This window comes from Stenella coeruleoalba, assembly GCF_951394435.1.
Source record: "Stenella coeruleoalba genome assembly, chromosome: 5".
NCBI classification, from domain to species: Eukaryota; Metazoa; Chordata; class Mammalia; order Artiodactyla; family Delphinidae; genus Stenella; species Stenella coeruleoalba.
Genome location: NC_137150.1, coordinates 37,271,588 through 37,294,762, shown reverse-complemented (window position 1 = coordinate 37,294,762; position 23,175 = coordinate 37,271,588).

Sequence of the window (23,175 nt, the reverse complement as noted above, 5' to 3'; positions counted from 1 at the left end):
TTCTCTATTATTGTGTTTTTCATTTCCACCATTTTGATTTGATTTGATTCTCATAGTTTCTGTCTCTCTGCTTAAATTAACCATCTGATCTTGCATGTTGTCCACCTTTTTCATTAGGGCCATTAACATATTAATTATAGTTATTTAAAATTCCCTGTCAGATAGTTCCAACATCTGTATCATAACTGTATCTGGTTCCGATGTTTGCTTTCTTTCTTTGGAGTGTATTTTTTCTTGCCTTTTCATATGTCTGGTAATTTTCTGTTGAAAGCTGATCATCTTGTGTAGGTTAGCAGAGACTTGAGTAAGTAGTTTTTAAGCGTTAATATGAGGGTACCTTTCTTCTGTTAGCCTTTAATGTAGTTGCTTGAAGCATTCTAGGTTTGGATTGCTATGCTTATCCTCAATGCATCACAGGCTTCAACTTCTTACAGAGACACCTACTGATTAGGTTGGAAGTGAATTTACCAGAACAACGTCTGTTTGATTCTGAATTTTAGGTGTTCTCTTTGCATTGTACCTCAGCAAGAGTTTCTTTGCTTGCTCTTATTTTTCTCCCATCTCTCTCTCAGTAGTATTCTACTGTTATTTGTTATTCAAGTAACTTGTTATTGCTAGCTTGCAGTGGGGGAAGTGTGGTGTGGGAATCTATCCTCTGTGTTCTGAATAAGCCTTAGTCTTAGGCCTGCACCATATGGGATATGGCCTTTCAGTTCTCCTACCCTACCCAGGCTGTGTTTGTGGGCCCAGTGTGTAATCCTATCCCTCCCTGATTTTTTCCTTTGTCTCCTTTCACCCATTCGCAATGAGTTTTCTCCAATGCCCTAAGGGCAGCAGTGCTTGGTGCACTTTCCTCCTGCAGATTAAGGCTTTTTTTTTCCCTGTTGGAAGTAGGAGAGATGGATGCAGCAAGTATTTCTTACCCCTCCCACAAAATGGCTCTACCACTCTCCTAGGTCTTCAGCATGATGGATCCAACTCAGGGCTCTTTCTGATCTTTTCTGTGAGCATCTGTAAAGGTTGTGGAGAAAGAGCCTGAAAGAAGTATAGAATCCCATAAATTCTGTGACCCTCAGGGGTTTCACACTTGTCTGTCAGCCTGTATTCCATCTTCACCAACTTATCAGCTATTTTATTTGAACTCGCTTACTGATGTCTGGTGGCATCTACCCCAAGTGAGTACTTTGCATTCCCTTTCTCTCTGCAGACATTATCCCTTCTTAGGATTTAGATCTGTTGTTTGCTTTGCAACCTCAGCTCTTTGATAAGTTAACATAGAAAAGTTGTGATTTTGAAGATAATCTAATTACGCTCATTGTAAGAGTAAGAGGGCGATGCTCCTTCTAGCTCTTTACATCCTTCCCTTTCATTTTAATGACCAAACTGTATTCCATTCAATGACTATGTAACCTACTTTTTAAAACCAATCCCAGTCCCTTATATTGTACTTTTAGGCAATTTTCCATTTTTTTGCTATTGTAAACAAGGTTGTGTCCCCCTTCTAGGTAAATCTATCTTTGATTATTTACTTTCTAGTCATTTACAACCTAAAGAGAGAACAGATAGGCATATCAGGAACAATTAAGTAAGGATGTAAGGTATGATAAAATGAATGCCCAAAATAGCATTCTAGGATGCAATAATAAGGAGTTATAATGGAATTATAATGGTGTCTCACATCTGTGTAGAACTTAACAATATTCTTCACACTTATTAAACATTTTGATCTTAACAATAATGCCCCATTTTCCTTATTAGGAAAATAAGAACTAGAGAACTTCAGAGGGTTAACTCAGGGCTACACAGCTGTTAAGTAATGGAGCTGGGACTTGACTCAGTATCTTAGAGAAAGTCTTCATGAAAGAGGAGATGGGCCTGAACTGAACCTTGATAGATGGGTAGCTTAACCATAGGCAAAGACAGGAGAAGACATCTGATGAGAAGGCAATGTTAATGAGGAGACACACCCCTGCAAAATTTACATACATCTGTGCAATCTACAGAAGCACATGTTAAGACTGAAAAAGGCTTGGACTATTGAATTCTGTCACCAATGTGTTTCTTGTTCTCATTTTAGAATAAATGATATCCATATCAGATTATCTAGGTGATTAGCACAATGGATCTGACCTGAAAGTAGGAAGCCTTCAGCTCAGCTGTTCCCTGAATCTGACTGATTTAGTCCACATGCTCCACCCAACCCAGGAAGGGAGCCAGCCTCTGCTTCACTCAACCAAACAGTGTTCAGTGTTTGGGTGGAAAGGAAGATGCATTCCAGCTGTCTCCAAAAATGAAGAAAATCAGAAGATGGTTTTTTCCCCCTTCTTCAGTGAAATAAACCTGACCTTCTGGTAGGAGAGTCTTAAATCGGAAATGGTTTAACCAAATCACAACAGGAAACAGCTCTGGTTACAGCCCAGCTTGCTTAGGTCCTAATGGGTGAAGAGAGCATCCCATCCCTACTTCCTGAAACTCTGGGTATAGCAGGTAGTTGTCCTAAGGGGCCTTGACAAAGGGTGCCGGACTTTGCCTTTGGGATTTCTGCTGTCAGAACTGCCTAAAGAAGAATGAATATTTGCCACAGGAAGAAGCAATAATCCAATAATTGGGAACCCTGTCTTTAAATGTAGTTAATTTCTATTTAATTAGCCAGTAACTACATTTAAAATAAAGAACAGTTGGTAATCAAAAACAGGAGGATAAAGGATGAGCAATTGTGCAACAGGATAGAATTACTAGGCCAAAACAAAGTTGGGGGAAAGTAAGAGACACGATGCTTCAGAGAAAACATGGTTGGGAGCGGAGTGATTGTCGACAAGCAGCTGTGGGCCTCATAAAGATTTATATCAGCTTTTCCTTGTGTTTGTTAGCTATCAATAAACTGATTTTAATCACCAAGTGGGCTTTTATTATAAAGCATTGTTCCTTTATTAAATAAAAGTTAAAAGCACATATAAATGGCAATTTAAAAACTGTCAAGTGGAATAAGCGTTTCACACATCCTGGTACATCCTTGGTGACAGAGGTACAGCTCGGACCGGTTTCCAGAAAACTCTGGAAACTCAGCTCTCAGGGCTCTTGCTGACCCCCTGGCTGCTGGTGGTATAGGTTTGCAGGCAAAGGGGCCGCTCCCCTCAGCGAAGAATGTGGAATCCACAGAGCTGGGGAGAGGTGCCTCTCTCTGCCAACCCATCCCCTGCGTTTGTAATCCCTGCCTTTCTGCACCACCCAAGATGTCCTGCTGTGTTTTGTAAAGACTCATTCCTTCCCTGTGCTATTCCTCACTGGGGGTGGGGGAGAGACAGAGAGAGAGACAGAGAGAGAGAGAGGGAATGAAGAAGGGAAGGGCAAGGGGCAGTGAGAAGAGATGAGAATAGCTTGAATCTGGGGCCCCAGGCTGTGAGCAAGCTTCAAATTGAGGTTTTCTTTTCAGTAGACATTTTCTAATTAAACTTTAAACCCAAACCCTTGTTCCACCTTTCTCCAAAATGCGAGATGTCTCCCTCCTAGTTAGCATGAAATGAATTCTTCTTTTTCCTTCATTAGAAACAGAAATTGATCTTCTTTAAAGATAAAAATTTCATTTGGAACCAGTGCATGTTCATCAGAGCAACTAAAAAGCCCCATGAGAATCAGCTCAGAAGAAGGAAGGTGCAAGAGTGTCACGATAAGTAGAACTTCTCATCAGACCTGCTGTCCAGGGATGTTAAAGTGCTTTTTAAAATGGGGACTAATAAGGCCACTCAGCTTTGTTTTCTAAGAGCCTTAGCTAAATTAATCATGGCACAGAATAACCCTTACTGTAAGGTAAAATAATGATTCCCGGTATTTTGAAAGCAATCGCTGATCCACAAAGAGGGAGGTAACATCTCCTCGAACCAAGATTAAAACTCCACTCCCTTCCTGTCATCAAAGGCCAGCTTGTTTGTATCCGAGCGGGGCCTTGGGAGAGCCAGGCGCTGGGTCGGAGCAGCTGCAGCCACAGGAATGGGAGGCCATGCACCACTGAGGCTCTGGCAATGCAGGCTCCAGGTGGAGGCTGTTGAGGTTTTGTTTACTAATTACATATTCTCCCTGTAAGTGGTCAGGCATCAGCCGGGCTTCCTGCTCAGGGACTCAACCCATCCCAGGCCCATCCAGGCGGAGCTGGCTGCTCCCACCGGCCCGGGCCACCCACAAACTGGCACTCTGTGCACATGGAGGCCAGCTCCCCTCCTGCATTAGCTACGGCGTGGATTCCTGGTCACATCTGCACAGCCAGAGTGAAAGCCTGTAATTTCCATAGAATCCAGTTCTTTTGAGTCAGAGCTGCAGATAAGTGTTTGTTTTATTTTTCTTTTCAAGGTGATTACACATCCTTTGGTTGTGGGGAAGCCTGGGCTATCACGAAGGGAAGAGGCTGGGTGAATTATTTTAAAAGTATGCAGCGAAGGCCTGCGAATCGCTGTGGAGGAGGGATGGAGTGCCTCCCTCATCTGGGGGCCTCTCTGAGGAAAAGCAGAGGGGACCCCAGGAGGCTTGTTGGAAGACAGTTTAATTCGGAAAATAAAGCAGCACTTCACCTCCCGTGTGCTGGGTGGGGAATTGTAAAACAGGACACAGTCAAAATAGGCGTTAAGGCCAAACCGAAGTCAGCCCAAAGCCAGGCGTGCATTCCCAGGAACCTGCTGGGCTGTGTTATTTGCATACATCAGTCTCCAGTCTCCATTGTCTCCCACAGGAAGAACTTGTTCCATTCCATTAAAGATGCCTGAATATTTTATTGACTAAAAACAAGGCCTGAGCCGGATGGTAAACAAGTTTGGAGTGCTGTTTTTGAATTGTGTTTATGTTTTATACATGGGACAGTTTTAAATATTTTTTTTTTAATTCAAAACATTCCAGAAATTCTGTAGCTTGAGGGGACAACCACTACAAAAGTTTCAGAGCAACATTTGGACACTTTCAAGATTACTTCAGGGACTTTAACGGTGAGAAACGAGAAGGGAAAACTTTCATTAACGAAAACATTTTAGCAGCTGTATACAGAGATCAAAACCAAGGGCAGGCATTCCAAGTTCACACTGTGAAGCGCCTACCAAAAGATTCTGCTGTCAGCTTTCACAATATGGAGAGTTCATCTTTTCATCTCATCAAATAAAAATATGCCCCAATTCCCGAGTAGGTATTCAGTTCATACGAGGGAGCGGGGGAGGTGTTCTCATTCCGCAAACGCTCTGCACACTCATCCAAAGATCCCCGTGGTCTGGGCTAGTGAGAGAAAGGGGTGCCCTCCGCCTGGCTGCAGCTTCGCAGGGATCAGCTTTCGCAGATGCAGGCAGGAGAACAAAGGGCAGGCTTCATCTGCCCGCGCCCCACAGGCCCCTGTGCAGGGGGAGCGTCATTCCAATGCCCATCACATGGCCTCTGTGGCATAAAAGCCTTTTAATAATTCTGATTTTGAATATCAAATTGAAATGAAAAGTGCGTTTAGGAAGGATGGGCTGTATCCACGCTGAAGAGCGTGTTCTATGCCAACAGGTTGAGCAGGCGCCGTGGCTCTCAACTGGGCCGCACGTTGCACCACCTGCTCTGAAATGTACCGATGCTGCCTCCCTGCCACCCTCCCCCACTCCTAGGGTATGATTTAACTGACCTCAGGTGTGGCCTGGGCATCAGGAGTTTTTAAAGCTCTCCAGGTGATTCTAAGGAGCCAGCGTGGGAACAGCTATAGAGTGATTTAGGATGGCACTTGAGGCCTCTCCGTAATCTAGCCCCAGCCCAACTTTTTGACCTTTTCTTTGCTTTCTCCACCTCTGCCTCAGCCTGTACATGAGACACAGAGAGACCTTCTCACTGTGCCCGAATGTACTTTGTCCCTTCATATTTCCATGCTTTTATGCACCCACATTTTCTCACTCTGGGCACCAAAGAAAGCCCAGCTAAATGTCCTTCTCTGTGCAACCTTCCCTACCTGTCACCTCACCTTCACCAGTGAGTCACACCTTGTCCCTTGTCCCTCGATCACAGTACATAGCTTTATTAGAGCATTTCTCACATTATATTAACAGCATCTGCTTGTAGATCTGCCCGCTCTCCCTCCGCAGCGGAATGTGGACTGTAATTGCAATAATAAGCACCGGACTTGGCAGGGTAGAGGTTTCTATTTCTATGAATGTTTATTGAATGAATGAATGAATGAGTGAATGAATGAATGCCAATCTTGATATTGTTGATGTTTGATCACATTGAACCCAGTTCTCTAACCATGGTCACCTGGAGACTAAGTAATTTGGAAGTGGGCAATCTATATTTTTGCCAATCAAAGTGGGGTTCTTTGACCAGTGGTTGGCTACATTATCTGAGCACTTGTTACAAATGTAGAATTTGCATTTTAATAAGATCCCAGGGTAATTCATATGCACAGCACAGTTTGAGCTATATTTTTAAACAAGCTCCCAGGTGATTTCTACGTAGCCAGTCTGCCAGCCAGCATTGGGACCCACTGTTCTAGACTTCCATGTACTGAATGTAGTGAACCCTGGCCTACTGGTTGCCTCTATTCTCCCTTCTCCCTTCCTAACAAAGCCCTGATTTCGTTCAGTTATCAGCCCTTCACCTGTCAAGCCTGTGCCTCAGGGAAGCTTGACCCCACCTGAGAAGTGGACCTGATTGGTCAAAGGCACAGCCCATCCTTCTGGCCAGGGATGGGTTCAGGAATGGACATGAGACTAGATTCAGGTCAATGAAATATGAGGGTGAGTAGGCTGGAGCAATCTAGAAAAAGTTTTCAGTTTCCTAAGAGAAAGCCACAAATGGGAAAAAAACAATCTCTCTTCTTCAGAGAGATTTGTTGTGTATGCTTGTTCTTTATGTTTATTTCCCACTTCTTCACATAGAATATTAAAAAGATGTGAACCTACAGGTCAAGATTTAATACAATGAATAATGTTAATGGCTTTGTCAAGGACATTCTTTTTTTTTTTAAAGACATTCTTAAATTAAACCGGTAGGGTTTTTTTTTTTGGCACTTCGAGTGTGTGGCAGTGAATGCAATAACTGCTAGTATAGTTTGGTACCACTGCCTGGACTTGAGCTAAAATGCCAGTGGTTTTCTCCAACATGGCTTGTGTATCATCAGTCAACACGGTGTCAACACGGTGAAAAAGATAAATGGCATCTTATTGGGTGGGCCAAAATGTTTGTTCAGTTTTTTTCCGTGAGATGGCTCTGGTACCACCTAGTTGTCTTTAACTTCATTTGAAACAATTTCATTAGATTGTATGTGACAGCTGTCATATCCATGTGCATTTAAAAAAAGACCTATCTAAATTGGTGAATTCTTGTGTTTTAATTTTAATATTGAAGATGGAAGAAAAAAGCATCATTTTCGGCATATTATGTTTATTATTTCAAGAAAGGTAAAAACGCAACTGAAATACATAAAAAGATTTGTGCAGTGTATGGAGAAGGTGCTGTGACTGACCAAACATGTCAAAAGTGGTTTGCGAAGTTTCGTGCTGGAGATTTCTTGCTAGATGATCCTCCACGGTCGAGTAGACCAATTGAAGTTGACAACAATCAAACTGAGACATTAATTGAGATCGATCAACGTTATACCACGCGGGAGATAGCCGACATACTCAAAATATCCAAATCAAGTGTTGAAAATCATTTGCACCAGCTTGGTTCTGTTCATCACTTTGATGTTTGGGTTCCACATAAGTGAAGAAAACCTTCTTGACCATATTTCCGCACGCGATTCTCTACTGAAACATAATGAAACATTCCATTTTTAAAACAAATTGTGACAGGTGATGAGAAGTGGATACAGTACAGTAATGTGGAACGGAAGAGATCGTGGGGCAAGCGAAATGAACCACCACCGACCACACCAAAGGCTGGTCTTCATCCAAAGGTGATGTTGTGTATAAGGTGGGATTGGAAGGGAGTCCTCTATTTTGAGCTCCTTCCAGAAAACCAAATGATTAATTCTAACAAGTACTGCTCCCAATTAGACCAACTGAAAGTGGCACTCGACGAAAAGTGTTCAGAATTAGTCAACAGAAAACGCATAATCTTCCATCAGGATAACGCAAGACCGCATGTTTCTTTGATGACCAGGTAAAAACTGTCACAGCTTGGCTGGGAAGTTCTGATTCATCTGCCATATTCACCAGACATGGCAACTTTGGATTTCCATTGATTTTGGTCTTTACAAAATTCTCTTAATGGAAAAAAATTCGATTCCCTGGAAGACTATAAAAGGCATCTGGAGCAGTTCTTTGCTCAAAAGGATAAAAAGTTTTGGGAAGATGGAATTATGAAGTTGCCTGAAAAATAGCAGGAGGTAGTGCAAAAAAAGGGTGAATATGTTGTTCAATAAAGTTCTTGGTGAAAATGAAAAATGTGTCTTTTATTTTTACTTAAATAACCGAACACACTTTTTGGCCCACCCAATATTATCCTGAAACTAGTTTTGACTTTGTGGGCCACCTGAAATGGTTTTGGACTCCCCAGGGGTCTGCAGACCACACTTGGAGAACTGCTACAGTGGGTGATAATTTGGTAAATGAAACCTCTTAGGAAAAGTTCTGGATACAAAGTGATTATTGCAAAGGCCTGGAAGAGACTCAGTTCTGTGTTACATCACAGTCTGGCCCCTGCATCTGGGTCAACTTCACTATTGACCCAGTGGCTGCATCACATGGGGCCATTAACAGAGGAGTCTTAGGAGTGTCCAGGTGCTGAGGTGTTTGTGAGGCCTTGGCTGGAGGGCACAGGAAATTGGCTTACCCAGTCCATGTGCTGCCAGTTATAGACACACTCACAACACTGCAAATCCACAACTAACTTCTTTGTTTCCCTACTCAGCCCACTAGGCAATTTAACTGGTACTCTACTTAGAAATCCACTATTTAACGTGATCTGATTTCTGTTTATAATTCTTAAAATATTCCTATTCGTGAAGTTGTCTAAGCCTTTCTCTTGGGATAAAAGTTCTTTCGTGCTAAATAACTATGAAATAATGGAGGTTTTGTGTAATTCTGAGGGGCATCAAGACCCTCTCTCTCAAGCAGGCTCTTTCCCCGGTAGCTTGCCAGAAACAGGCATCTTGGCAACGCAAAGCACTAACTCCGAGGGCATTGCACTGAGCCAGACCCTGTTTCCAGGAAAGAAAACCCATGTTCTTGAGCCAGAACTAATGCTCTAAGAGCTGGGATTTTCCTTTCCCTTGCTAGAGAGGGAAGAATGACAATGGTTTGCTTGAATCCCTACAGTGGGAAAAGCCACCCAGAAATTTCAGCCTGCTAGACATCTCCATGCCAGATATACTGTCCCTTGACTCATGAATACACTGAGGAATTTGCCCTGGCACCATCTGAAGGGTTAAATAAGGATCCTGTTCCTTATAAGCAGCGATGCTTAGGGCTGACTCAAACTGGGGAAAGGGCCAGTCATGCTACTGGCCTGCTATATGTACTGAATGGATTTCTTAAAGTGCAGAAACAAGACAGACAACCCGAAAGATAGACCTGAATTTGTTCGGCAGAATGGTAGTTTCTGCCTTGCTGCTGCACTGCTGTAAAAAAAAAAATAGTGATCTGAATATGGCAGAGAAGGAAGCTCCCAGATCATCAGAGGAATGGCTCTGAGTTTTAGCAAGTTTTTCCTAATATTTGACCTAAAATATTCTTTCTTTAAGGGTTTCCCAGGCCTTTTTTTTTTTTTTTTCCCTTAAACACAAAAGACAGCTGCATCATACATTCCTACCCTCACTTCTGTGCTAGGAGCACAAGAGTTGTAGTGATCTCCTGGGCTCTGGGTCTCTAAATCTTCCCAGGGAATCCATCTAACCTCCATGCATCAAAGCCAGCCCAAGTCTTGGAAGGGAAGGAGGAGGAAGCAGGGGCTATAAACATACTTGGGGCAATAATTTCCCAGATCTGGATCAAGTTAGTTTTATCTGTGCGACATGCCTGGCCTCTGAATGCTTTTTTTTTTTTTTTTTTTAATTTATTTGTATTTGGCTGTGTTGGGTCTTCATTTCTGTGCGCGGGCTTTCTCTAGTTGCGGCGAGTGGGGGCCACTCCTCATTGCGGTGCGCGGGCCTCTCACTGTCGCGGCCTCTCTTGTTGCGGAGCACAGGCTCCAGATGCGCAGGCTCAGTAGTTGTGGCTCACGGGCCTAGTTGCTCTGCGGCATGTGGGATCCTCCCAGACCAGGACTCGAACCTGTGTCCCCTGCACTGGCAGGCAGATTCTCAACCACTGCACCACCAGGGAAGCCCCTCTGAATGCTTTTGAGTTTGGGAACAAACAGTATTCTGGGTAATCTGCCTTCACCTCCTCATCTCCCACTGCCCCTTTCACAGTGAGCTTTTTAAAAAAATATTTATCTTTTTTTAAAAAATTGAAGTATAGTTGGTTTTCAATGTTGTGTTAGTTTCATGTGTACAGCAAAGTGATTCAGTTTTATATATATATTCTTTTTCAGATTCTTTTCCCTTATGGGTTATTACAGAGTATTGAGTATTGTTCCCTGTGCTGTACAGTAGGTCTTTGTTGGTTATTGATTTTATATTTAGTAGTGTGTACACAGTGGGATTTTGCTTAGTACTTTAGCTCTTATTATTTTGTTGGCAGAATGCTTTCTTCCCTCACTCTCAAACCCCCAAGCACAGTCCTGGTACATTATTTCTGTGTTGTCCTAGAAGGAGAAATGAACCAATAAGCTGGGGGCATTTGTATTCTAGTTCTGCCCTAAATGATCATAGATATGGGAAAACTCACATCCTGTCCTGGGCATCACCTGTAAACAGGGGATTGGGAGAAGGTGAAATTTCTAGTGGCTCCTAAACCTGGAGACCAGAAATACATTTTTTTGCAAAGTCTTCTTTTCCAGCACCTCCTTCTATTGGTCATTTTAAGTGAGCAAAGTCCTCCCCTGTGCTAAGATAAGCTTTTGGGACTACTGGACTTGATGGGTTGCAGATGCTTTTCAATCCTAACGTGTTTTCTCTCTCTCTCTCTCTCTCTCTCTCTCTCTCTCTCTCTGTCTGTCTCTCCAAGTGCTGAGTATTCCCCCTCACCCCGCACTAGCTTGCACTTAATTTGCCATAGTGTCTGTGCCTTCCAAGTGGTCCACGTGTCTTCAGGCCACTCCTTATTTCGCCAGGCTGTGGTCTTAATCTTCCACAGCCTAAATTAAGAGATGAGCAATTTGGTGATTTTTAAAGTATCTTTTTTATTTAAAAGAGTGAAATGGAGGCTCACAGAAGTCAAGATTGGGTCAGAACATTCCCAGGTTGGGTCAAAGGACAGCTACTAGGCAAATAAGTGAGGCAAAGCCCCACATTCCTCAGGTGCCACGACGTAGTAGCCACACAAAAAGTTTCTGGAAAGAAGAGATTCTTACCAGTTTCCAGGGGAGCAGATGGCCTAGGAGAGCTGCCTGGAGCTGTTCACCCCACTCTACCCCCTCCCCCCCTCCCCAGCAAAGGCACCTAGGACTTAGCTTCCTACTGCTATGACCAAGAATGACCAGCTCACACCTACACTGCTGGCCTGAATATTTGAGGACTTGGAGCAGTCGGGGTGCACAAACTTTTACTCTCTGGAGGTGTTGTGTTGGTGCCCATGTGACCAAGGCCAAAAATGCAGTTTCCTAAATCTCCTGATCATGTTATAGGGCACACACTACAGATTAGAGAAAAAGAAAAGTAAAAAAAATAAAAGCAAACAGAGAGAGGGAGAGAGGAGGAGAGAAAGCCAGTTGCCTATGCATCTGTAGAAAAAGAGGGAAAATCTGAGTGGCTTTAGGAGAATCAAAGACAACCAAATAGGAAAAGAACGCAGGAACACACAGACAAGATGTTAATGATACACATGAGAAAACAACATCAAAGAAGATCCATTCATACAGAAGGTAAGCAACGAGAAGGGGAGCGACTTGAAATGATTATTCCCTTTCATGTTTACTCCAGGAGGCTAGAAAGGCCTCTCATTTAAAACAGAAGCATTAGAAATATGATTTGCCAGTGAGATCCGTGCTGATACAATATATTTAAAATTGGGACAAAAATCTGACCACATCTACTTACATATTTCCTTAGGCGTCTGTAAAAGACAAGACACTTCCAGTTAATATACTTATCAATCTGAACCTGCTGTAAGAGAATTTAAATTGATAACATTGGTCAAGGGGTTGACATCAAGAACTAAAGGAAAATATCTCAGCCAGTCAGAAAGTCAACAGTGGCACAACTGCTTAAATATTGGGGACAGCATGATGACTTAAAAATCTTAGGTCAGTCAATTGTTCTATAACCTTGGAGAAAATTTCCATGCCTCAGTGTTCTCATAAATAAAATGGGACCATCCTGTGTTGTGTCTCTGTTGTGAGAAAACGAACGATGAACAATGCCACCATAATTCTAATGAAAATGTAAACTTGAGTGCAGTGAGTGAAACCTTCTCATCTTTTAAGAATCAATAGAATATTGTTTTTAGAAAAAAAAAAGTCTTTCGAAAGTTAGCCAAACCACAAGGAAAAAACAGTTGTAAGAGAAAAAAAATGGCTGACCCAGCTTTCAGCTCTATATCCTCTTTTTAATAAAGAGACAAGACAATCATGCTTTATATCTTTTACTAAGAATTCATTTGGGATGGTCTCCCTATATATTCTAAATAAATTTCAGAACCCAGTGAGTTTAAAGAAACCACATTTCCTTTACAGGGTATGTTGCTTATAGAAATCATTCCTATTACCTGTCACAGGAACATTTGGCCTATTTAAATGCTGCAGGTGTGTGAGAACAGATGGTATTGAGAACAGGGACATATTCAGGCTGAGAAAAGACTGCCAAAAGCCAGCTGGAGATGAATACTTTAAGAGCGATGGTGTTTTTTCCTTTCTCTTACTCAAATGTGCATGGGGAGCAGGTACTCTGTTGGAGCCAAGTCCTGGAGACTTAATTTGTTTTTTTTTTTCTTCTCTTTTCTCTTCTTTAGTGAGAGAAGTGCCAGATAGTTCAAAATATAAGCTCAGAAAACCACCTTGAAATCCACGAAGCAAGCCTCCCTGTGAATGGTGGGTATAGAGTAAGTTGTCCTTTTACGCTGGGCTTAAAACAGAAAGGAAGAAGGAAGAGGGAGAGAGAGAAAAGGAAAGGCAGAGGAGAGTTTTCTCCTGGGTGGGGTGGGGGCAGGGTTCACGTGTCTGGGACACAATGGTGGTTTGGGTACGGAAGAGGCAGGTCGATGCTGGTGCCAGGCCTGAGCCATCACTCCCAGCTTCCTGGCCTCTGCAGGTGTCTGTGTACATGAACCGATGTGCAGGTCACTAAGAATGGCCATAGCTGGGCTCTCCCTGATAACGAGTGCAGGCCGCCCCAGTGCTGGAGAAACATCCACTCCCAAGAAGCACTGTGAACTGACCAGCTCCATCCTGCCCAGCCTCCACCTCTGCCCCTAGACATGACCTTCAGGGTTTGCTTCCAGGGAAATTTAGCCACCACTGGTCACTATGCCACCCTATGCCCCATAAATGGCATATTGATCCCAGAGGTTTCTGTCACTTAGGCTGGAACTTCTACTATGCATCTGTGAGTCAGCAGATTCTAGCAAAGAGCTTAACCCTCTGGCCTGGGCCGGCATACTGGGAGCCCTTCTGCCTGGCCTTTCATGGGGCAGGACAGCCCCTGCCCACTGTGAGGACACCAGGACAGCTGCTGCCTCATGCTGGGGTCTCTGTCCAGCCTCCGAGCATCCAGGCCAGTCTCTGTCTACAGCCCTTCTGCCGGCAGCTCACCTGAGACCATCCAGTGGCTCACCAAGATCCCTGCACATCCACTCTTCCTGCTCAAGACCACTTAAACCAAACCAAATCAGGAAGGGGGAGGGTGAAGTGAGGGTGTTCCTGGGGCTCTGGAACTGGCATTTAGAGTCCCACCTGAAAAAAGGTGCTCAATGCTTCACACTCTGAGGATGGATTCAGGGGTCAATACACTATGAATAAATGCATAAATTAAGCAATATGCTTTTAGCATGTTTAAGCAGAGGAGTCCCTCAAAAATGCCGCCACAAGAATATTTTTTAATATATTTCATTGCGCCAGGTGCCCCTCCACCCCTAAGCCCCCAAAACATACTGTTTCCACTGGCCTGGCTTGTGAGAATTGAATGTGACTACTACCCCAGAGCAAGCCCTTCATAGTTTAGTCATATTGTGTGCATTTATGTATGAAATAAAATATTATCTCTACCCTGGGAAAATAAAAAGGGAATTAGTAGAAACCAAAAGCCACACTACAACCCTCTCCCCTCCCCCTTGCCCTTTCTAAGAGGCTACATATTAGGCTTCCATAGTCAACATCCACCCTACCACCTTCCTACTTCTTTTTACATGGAAAAGAGCAGGAGGCATCTAAGTCAACAGCGGTGGGCAGGGTTCACAATAGGAAGTGATTCCCTCCCTATGCCCCAGTCCACCCCTGCCCCAGGCAAGAGAAATGGGAGGGTACCACTGCTGAAAGAGGGGAGAGAGCATCTCCCTGCCCAGGTGGACAACAGCTTGGGCTGTGGACTTGCAGATCTCCTCCTTTGCCTGCCTGAGTTAGAGATGGTGGCAGGGCGTCAGTACCCAGAGAAATTGCTGGTCTCGAGCTTTCTCGCCAGGATCCATTCCACAGGGCTGCCCTCTGGTAAAGAAACCCAGCAGCAAGAGGTTTTGTGGTCGGCCACCCAGGGCAGAGCTGAGAGGTGGTGAGGAGGCCTCACCGATCGATCGGATGTCCTAGATCAGGGAACAATGTGGTCCCTTCTTCCTGACCCCTTTCCACTCCAACAGGCTGGAGGATCTTAAAACTAACAGAGAAGTAGGCTGGCATAGGATTCTGAATTAGATTATGAGAAGGGGATTTTTAATGGGCTGAAAGTGACAATAGAGTAATGGAATCTGCCCAAGATGTGCTAAGGGAAAAGCTTTTTGTTTTTCTTTTGTTAGTTTGTTTTGTTTGGTTCAGAGCAAATCAAATTTGAAGGTAGTCATTGGAAAAATTAAAACCACTTCATGGGCTTCCCTGGTGGCGCAGTGGTTGGGAGTCCGCCTGCCGATGCAGGGGACACGGGTTCGTGCCCCAGTCCGGGAAGATCCCACATGCCACAGAGCAGCTGGGCCCGTGAGCCATGGCCACTGGGCCTGCACGTCCGGAGCCTGTGCTCCGCAATGGAAGAGGCCACAGCAGTGAGAGGCCCATGTACCGCAAAAAACAACAACAACAACAACAAAAAACACTTCGTGTTTAGACCCAGCGGAGTTGGGACTGCTCAGTGAACGGTTATGCAATCATAAGCAGTGAGGAGCCCATGGAAGTGTGGCCTAGATAAGCTTCCAGATCCTTTCCCACCCTGAGATGCCAAATTTGATGGTAGCAGGGTATTCATTTGAAAGCGGGCCACATCCATCACTGGGATTCAGTTGTGTGTTGGCATGTCTGGAGGACAGAGGGGTTAGTCAGTCCTGGGCTCCTGTCTGAGTCCTGAGGGGAAGGCGGGAGGAAATTCTGAAAGTAAAACCCAAAGGAACCACTTCCATTAAAATTAGGTTAAGACATTGGAGTTAAAGCATTTCTCTAAAGTCACATTGATCTTAGTGCAGACTCTCTGCTCAAGATGAAAAGTTTTTGTTTGACAACCACTGCATCTAAAGCTGTACTGTCCAATACAGAAGCCACTCATCGTATGTGACTATTTTAATATAATCAAAAATTCAACTCATATCATACTAGTCACATTTCAAGGGATCGGTGGTGACATGTGCCTAGTGGTTACTGTATTGGATGATGAAGATATAGAACATTTTCATCTTCACAGAAAATTCTATTCAGCTACTCTGCTTCAAAGAAAAAGTTATTTGTTCCAATGACTGAAGAGAAAATGGTCAAGCTGGACCTCTGATATATCATATGGTGTGTACAAAATTACACATTCCAAACTTCATGGGCAAGTCAAAGGTTAAAGTGACATAGAGAGAGGACAAGAGGCAACGTCATTCCTGCAGGGGACACAGTGAGCCCTGAGCTCACAAACGTCCAGGAGGCCTGAGTTCCTCTATGGGGAATTGAGGGCTGCCGTAGAGGAGGCCTCAGGGCCGGTCACTTGGCAGAGACACCGACCGCTGGGAAAGTGATGGTGCTGCCTGGCAGAGGTGACGGTGGCGCATGGCACTTGAGGGCCCATGGTGGGAGGGACTCCACTATGATAATCACTTCCCTTCTGGCAACTCTCAGAAACAGAGTGAGACTTTGAGGGATGAGAGCCTGGGACGTATGTGTTACAGTATCCTGTTTTTCTCATCAGGGTTAGGACGTGAGAAATAGCAGAAGAGGTCTGGTAGTTACCTAATGCTGTGTTACTCCAAATTACTCCAAAACTTAGTGACTTAACACAACAATAATTATTTATTATCTCTCAGTTTCGCAAAGTGGGTTAGGAATTTGGGATCAAGCTGGTAGGGTAGCTGCAGCTCAGGATCTCTTATGAGGTTGCCATTAAGATGTCAGCTGGGCTTAAGTGGGGCGGGAGGGTCCACTTCCAAGGTGTCTCGTGCACATACCTGGCTAACTGGTGCTGGCTCTTTGCAGGAGGCCTAAGTGCTCTTAGTGTGGACTTCTTCACATGAGCTTCCTGAGTGTTCTCCCAACACTGTGGCTGGTTTGCCCCCAGAATGAGAGACTCAAATAGCCAAGGCACAAGCTGCAATGCATTTTTCTGACCTAGCCTTGGAAGTCATACACCATTGCTTCTGCTGCATCCTCTAGTCACACAGACCAGCCCTAATGCAGACTACTCAAGGATGTGACTACTAGGAAGTGAAGTTCACTGGTGGCCATCTTGGAGGCTGGCTACCATGAAGTCACACAGAGGCAAGAACTGCCTATTATCAGGATGCATGATCAGAACTCCCTCAGTTGCAAGTGATCAAAATCCAACTCAAATTGTCCCAAGGGGGGAAAAATGATAAAAGAGAATGTGTCTACTAGCACATATAACTGAAAAGTCTTGCTACGGTTGAATACAGGTACTTAAATGATGTCCCCAAGGTCTGTCTCTTTCTCAGATAAGATTTCCTCTTGTGGTAGCAAGATGACCACCCATTGCTCCAGGCTTGCATCTCCAGTTTAAAAGAAAGAAACTGCCTCTTTCCAGTTGGCATCAACAAAAATGCCAGTGGGGCTTCCATCGGCTAAAATATTTATCTCAGAACCAATCACTGGATCCCTTTCAGATATGGTGCTCTGGTTGGCCAGACCCAAGTCCCATACCCATCCCTGGACTAAAGTGCTGTTACCAAAAGAAGGCTGAATGGTGCTGAGCTCGTAAAATCAACCACAGTTCACTACAAAAGTACATCTGTATCTGTCTGGTTTCATAACAGACGATTACACTCACCCGCCTATGATGAAGACTGACAATGCCAAACTGCCAACACAGAAACACAGCATTGTTTTCCGTTACCCCTTCTTACAGAGCCAGAGGTGGACATTCCTCTGTGAGATTTGTTTTGCACAGTCAAGACTAAAGATTTCTCCTGGGTTGACAAGCATCTGATATCTCTAAAGCTGGATGGTCCTTGGAGGAGCCATGGCTTTGGTTTCCATTAATCACAATATATCACTTCTGCGTGCTCTGGTGTGTCTCTTTGCCAGGAGGTGGAAAAAGAGGAACTTCTTAGCAAGACCTTAAAGATATGTGATTAAAACTACTTTATAGGGATATCCCTGGTTGCGCAGTGGTTAGGAATCTGCCTGCCGATGCAGGGGACATGGGTTTGATCCCTGGTCTGGGAAGATCCCACATGCCGCAGAGCAACTAAGCCCATGCACCACAACTACTGAGTGCGTTCTAGAGCCCTTGAGCCACAACTACTGAAGCCCACACACTCTAGGGCCTGAGTGCTGCAACTACTGAGTCCACATGCTGCAACTACTGAAGCCCACATGCCAGGAGCCCATGCCCCGCAACAAAAGAAACCACTGCAATGAGAAGCCCACGCACCGCAAAGAAGAGTAGCCCCCGTTCGCCGCAACTAGAGAAAGCCCACACAGCAATAAAGACCCAACGCAACCAAAAAAAAAAAAACAAACCTACTTTATAAAAAGAAATATGTGCTTGTATATGTAGGGAATAATAAATACAGTAACAGCTTACTCATCTAGACCCTGGAAAGCTGATATATGATATATTCAACCCTTCAAAACACAAACTGTATTCCTGGGTGGAGGAAAGCATTCACACAGCTATACATTTAACCACTCATTTGGAGATTTATTTTTTATTTATTTATTTTTTAACATCTTTATTGGGGTATAATTGCTTTACAATGGTGTCTTAGTTTCTGCTTCATAACAAAGTGAATCAGTTATACATATACATATGTTCCCATATCTCTTCCCTCTTGCGTCTCCCTCCCTCCCACCCTCCCTATCCCACCCCTCCAGGCGGTCACAAAGCACCGAGCTGATCTATTTGGAGATTTATTGATTCTAATTGAGCATATACACATATAATTCTGGACGTGTTTGATTTTTCTAGTTTCCCAGTCCACAGTAGATAAGAAACAGCAGACTTAGCAGGGGTGTGACAGGGAGCTGCTGGACAGTCACAGTGTTGCTAGTCAAGGAGATATCTGACGGTTGGAGCTGCTAGGACTGAGTGGTATCCCGATTCTTGCTGTCATTTATTTAACACTAATAATGGGTAAGGGGCTGTACTAGGCACTCCATATGTCATGTCTCTTTCAATCATGACAATACCCCTATTAAGTCAGGGCTATTGTTTTCTACATTTTATAGATGGGAAAACTGAAGTTTAAGGGTGATGTCAAGTTATTATGAAAAGGTTGTATGTTCGTTAACACCTGTTTTATAAAACAGGTTAGTAGATAACATCATTTAGAAATGCTTCCTTCAAAAGTGGCTTACCAGAGATTTTGTAGGGCTCAAAGGGATAAGAAGAAAGTTCAGTTACAGGCTCTATCGTATTCCCTGACTGGGCATGACAGGATGGCCCTGTGATGCCTTCTGGGTCTGAGAGTCTGTATTCTCGGAGGCCTGGGCCTCTAAGGTCATAGAACTCTATAAATGGTTCTGAGGAGGTTGTCTTGGGGCACTGCCAGTGTCCCTGTTGGATGCCTTCAGAGTCCCCCGTCAGGGCCCAAGAGGGGAATTCTGGGACAGCAGCTGACCATGCAGTCTCTCCTCAGAGCGACTGATACTAATCCACCCCGTGTCTCCGTGGTGTGTCCGATTCCTACAGCTACATTTGTCCAGCCAACCCGGCATCCTAGGCTGGAAGGACACGAGAGCCACTGCTACTCTGGGTGCCTGTAGGCCTCAGCCACCTGCACCCCCTGTCTCAAGCTTACATGGACACATTCAAAGAATTCTTTCTTTGAAGGAGGACGTCATCTTTGGACTTGAGGTCAGATGTAGGAATTACTGAGGCTCCCGCTCTCATTCGCTCCCCTACCCTTGGTTCAGCTGGTTGAAAGAAGAAGCCATGGGCTTGAATGTTTTCTTAGCCTTGGCAAGCAAGCACGTGGGGGAAAAATCCAGTGTTGGTTCCCTTCCCTCACAGTGGCATATTATGAGGCCCTTCTGGATCCCTCACAGTGAGGGTGGATATGGTATTGGGAAGGATAAATATTTTTAACATCTTTATTGGAGTATAATTGCTTTACAATGGTGTGTTAGTTTCTGCTTTATAACAAAGTGAATCAGTTATACATATACATATGTTCCCATATCTCTTCCCTCTTGCGTCCCTCCCACCCTCCCTATCCCACCCCTCTAGGTGGTCACAAAGCACCGAGCTGATCTCCCTGTGCTTTGCGGCTGCTTCCCACTAGCCATCTATTTTTGGTGTTAGTTCTTGAAGATCTTCACAACCTGATGTAGTCCCCCGAGGCCTGAAATTAAGTTGAAATCATCCATGCCTCTGAATGCCAGTATCTCCAAAGAGCTCAGGAATGTCATGGTTTCCTGGAACTCAGACCTACTATGTGAAATGCTTCAGTTTCTGACCCTTGGCAATTCTAATGCGCCCATTGTTCTTTCTGGCCTGGAATTGACCCTTGCATCCATTCGACAAACACTCGCTGCTTCGGGCAAGGAAGAGGCATCGGGGAAGAAAATCCAGATATCAAAATTGGCCTTTGAAAGATAGAAGTAATTACTGGATTCAAATCCTCCACAAAAACGGAGGGCACAGTGTTCCCTTTCAAAGACCGTTCTTTTATTTTTAGACTTTACAGTGTATAAAGACCAAATATACACCCATAAGGGTGTGGTGTTGGCTGCTGCTTAGGCGAAATCACAAAGGAAAGGACGCTGGATTTCCCCACTTTCCTTTTCTGTAACCTTCTATCACCTCTTAGTGACTCCGCTGCCCCAGATGTCCCTGCTCTTAGGACATTCTCTCCCAACAGGGAAAAAAAATGAAGCTGCGGAATAAATTAACTCAAAGGGAAAGAATTAGGAATGTGTTGAAATGTTTTATGCCACCCAGAAGCAATACATTTTTAAAAGACAGCCTCTGAAGAGGGGACACTTTGAGGAACAAGTTTCCCTTTTTTTGGCGGGGGGAGGGGGGGAATCCGAGAGCCTCAAACCAAGGAGAATTGGAGAATTCCCTAAATTCTGTTTCCATGAGAATCAGCTGGAGGTAAACATGGCTTTCCCCTGCCTTACTCCTGACCTTGGAATCACAGGTCTAGGGAATCCTGCACTCTGCACCCACAGAAAGCTGAAGTTTGGGTGGAGTTGTGGAAAGTTCTTCTTAGGGCACAACAAGTCTGTGTTCCAGTCCTGACTCTGTTACTTGACAAGTGGCTTGAGCTAATCGTTTAGCCTCTGTGAGTCTCACCTATAAATTGGATTAATTATCCTGTTTTTGCAGGGTTGTTGTGAGGTTTGGAAATCACACATGTGAAGGCTTGGCACATAGAGGATCCTCAGATCTAAGGCTGAGTGTTCCCTAAATGACAGCTCTTAATAGTTCTTGAGTAAGAATTTGCACGTCAGCTGTCCTTGTATCGTTTCAAATGGGTGTTCAGAGTCTATTTTAAAAAATTATTTCAATGCTTTCAAACACACATAAAAGTATAGAAAATGGTCATGTCATGTCATACATGATAACTCTCCCTGTATGTATTACCTAGCTTCTATAAGGATCAACATATTGTCTTGCCTTTTTGTAATTTTGTTCAATTTTTTCAATGATAAGAAATGTAACCATTCCTATGGTAACCTATGCTTGGTATTTTTAAACATTCTGAGAGCCGATGCTACCTTTTTGGGGAAGGTGAAAAAAGCACGCTAGAAAAACCCAGTGTTATGTCAGCACCCTGATGACAGATGAATGCGGCGAGCCGTTTCTGACCGGCAGAATAACGAGCCGCCACACGCAAGATTCTTCTCGTATCACACTTTATTGGAGCACAGCTTGGTTGAGGAAAGATGGAAGGAAGACCCCGCAATCCTATAGCAGTCTGCTTATATAGGGATTAAGAACATGTGTCGCTCTGTGATTGGCTTTCGCCGATGGTGCGATTTGTGAGCCAGCATCGGATAGGTCGCTACTTTAAAACCTCATTAGTATACTTAGCGCAAGCGCAGTGGCCACAGGAAGGATGACTCAGCTTATTTCAGCTTCCTGCCGCGTAGCAGTTAGCTGACCGCGCCCTACAGATGAACATAGTGACTCTCCTTTTGACTGTATAAAATTCATCATCTTGACCAGCCCCTGAGTCCACAAGGTATGTCCACAAACAAGCTGACTGCCTGGACCATAGTTAACCCCGTCGGTGGCATTGTAGCGTTAACTCCAACTGAGACATGTGTTTCCAAAAAGCACAGAGAGACTCGCTGCTCTGAGCACAGGAAGTGCGATAACTGGAAAAATTATAAAGTGGGATCATGTCTACCCATCCCTCCAGCTGGACTGCATGTTTTATGCAGAACACTATGTCAGAGCAGCTTCTCCTTGGGGTAGAGAAAGCGCTATGAGACTGGAAGCCTGGGCCCGGCGTGCTGGGAAGAAGGTCTGTTATTCCAGAATGTGAGGCTGTTCACGACAGACCCCGGGACGTGAGCACGTTTACAAGGTGACCTGTGTCGCTTGTCATTAGTTTCTAAGGCTCAGAGTTCTTGAATCACCAGTCTGATGTACTAATACCCCCAGTGAGAACTCACAGCTCCTAATGTCTATTTATTAAAAAGTTAACCACTGAATGGGAAACAGACCAACCTGTAAAGAGAGACCGTACCCCAAACAAACAAACAACGCTGTTCAGAACTCAGCTCTGCTGACTGTTCAGAGTAGAAATCAGAATTAGGCATCATCTAGGTCTCATTCTATGAACCCAGGGCAGAGGACAACTCCTGGGGTGTCGGGAAGGATGTGTTGCAGGGGCCCTGAAATCAGGGGATCTGGGACCCATGAAGAGAGGGTGCAGGGACTCAAGGTGAGGGCAGCGGTGTGTTTGCTTTGGTTGTTTTGTTTTTTTCTTGCCCTGCCCACCTCACGAACACATACAGTCAGACACCTAGCCCAAAGAAGGCTGCAAGGCACCTGATCCCACTGCGTGCCTGCCGGGCCTTCTAGAAGGGACGGCTTTCCCATGGTGGAAGCTGGCTTATTGTAAAACTCACCAGAGCTCGCATTCCTGCGGGGTCACTAGCCTGCCTGTCTGCCTGCCTGACTCCCTCCCTAGGAGTTGATAATCCCCCGAAACAATGTGCTGTGACCACAAAGTGATGAGACTTACCTTCCCAAGCCAGACCTGGAAGTCTGTCTCGTTCCTGTGCAGTCACACTGGGCAGGTGACACACTTGGAACACCTCGGAGGACAGAGAGGTCAAAAAGGTGTTGCTTTTTATTTAAAGCACTAAAACCTGTTAATCATGGTTAAGAGCAGAGAGGGAGAAGAATGAAGGACGGAAAGGAGAGGAAGAGGGAAGGAAGGAAGTTTCCTTTAAATTGTGGGAGAGCCTTGGGGAGACGATTCCTTAATGCTGCCACATCTTGCCCTGACAGTCTTTGAGCTCGTTATGTTTTTTTTTTTTAATTGCGGTATAGTGATGTATAGTAGTGTATAAGTTACAAGTGTACAACATAGTGCTTCACAATTTTTA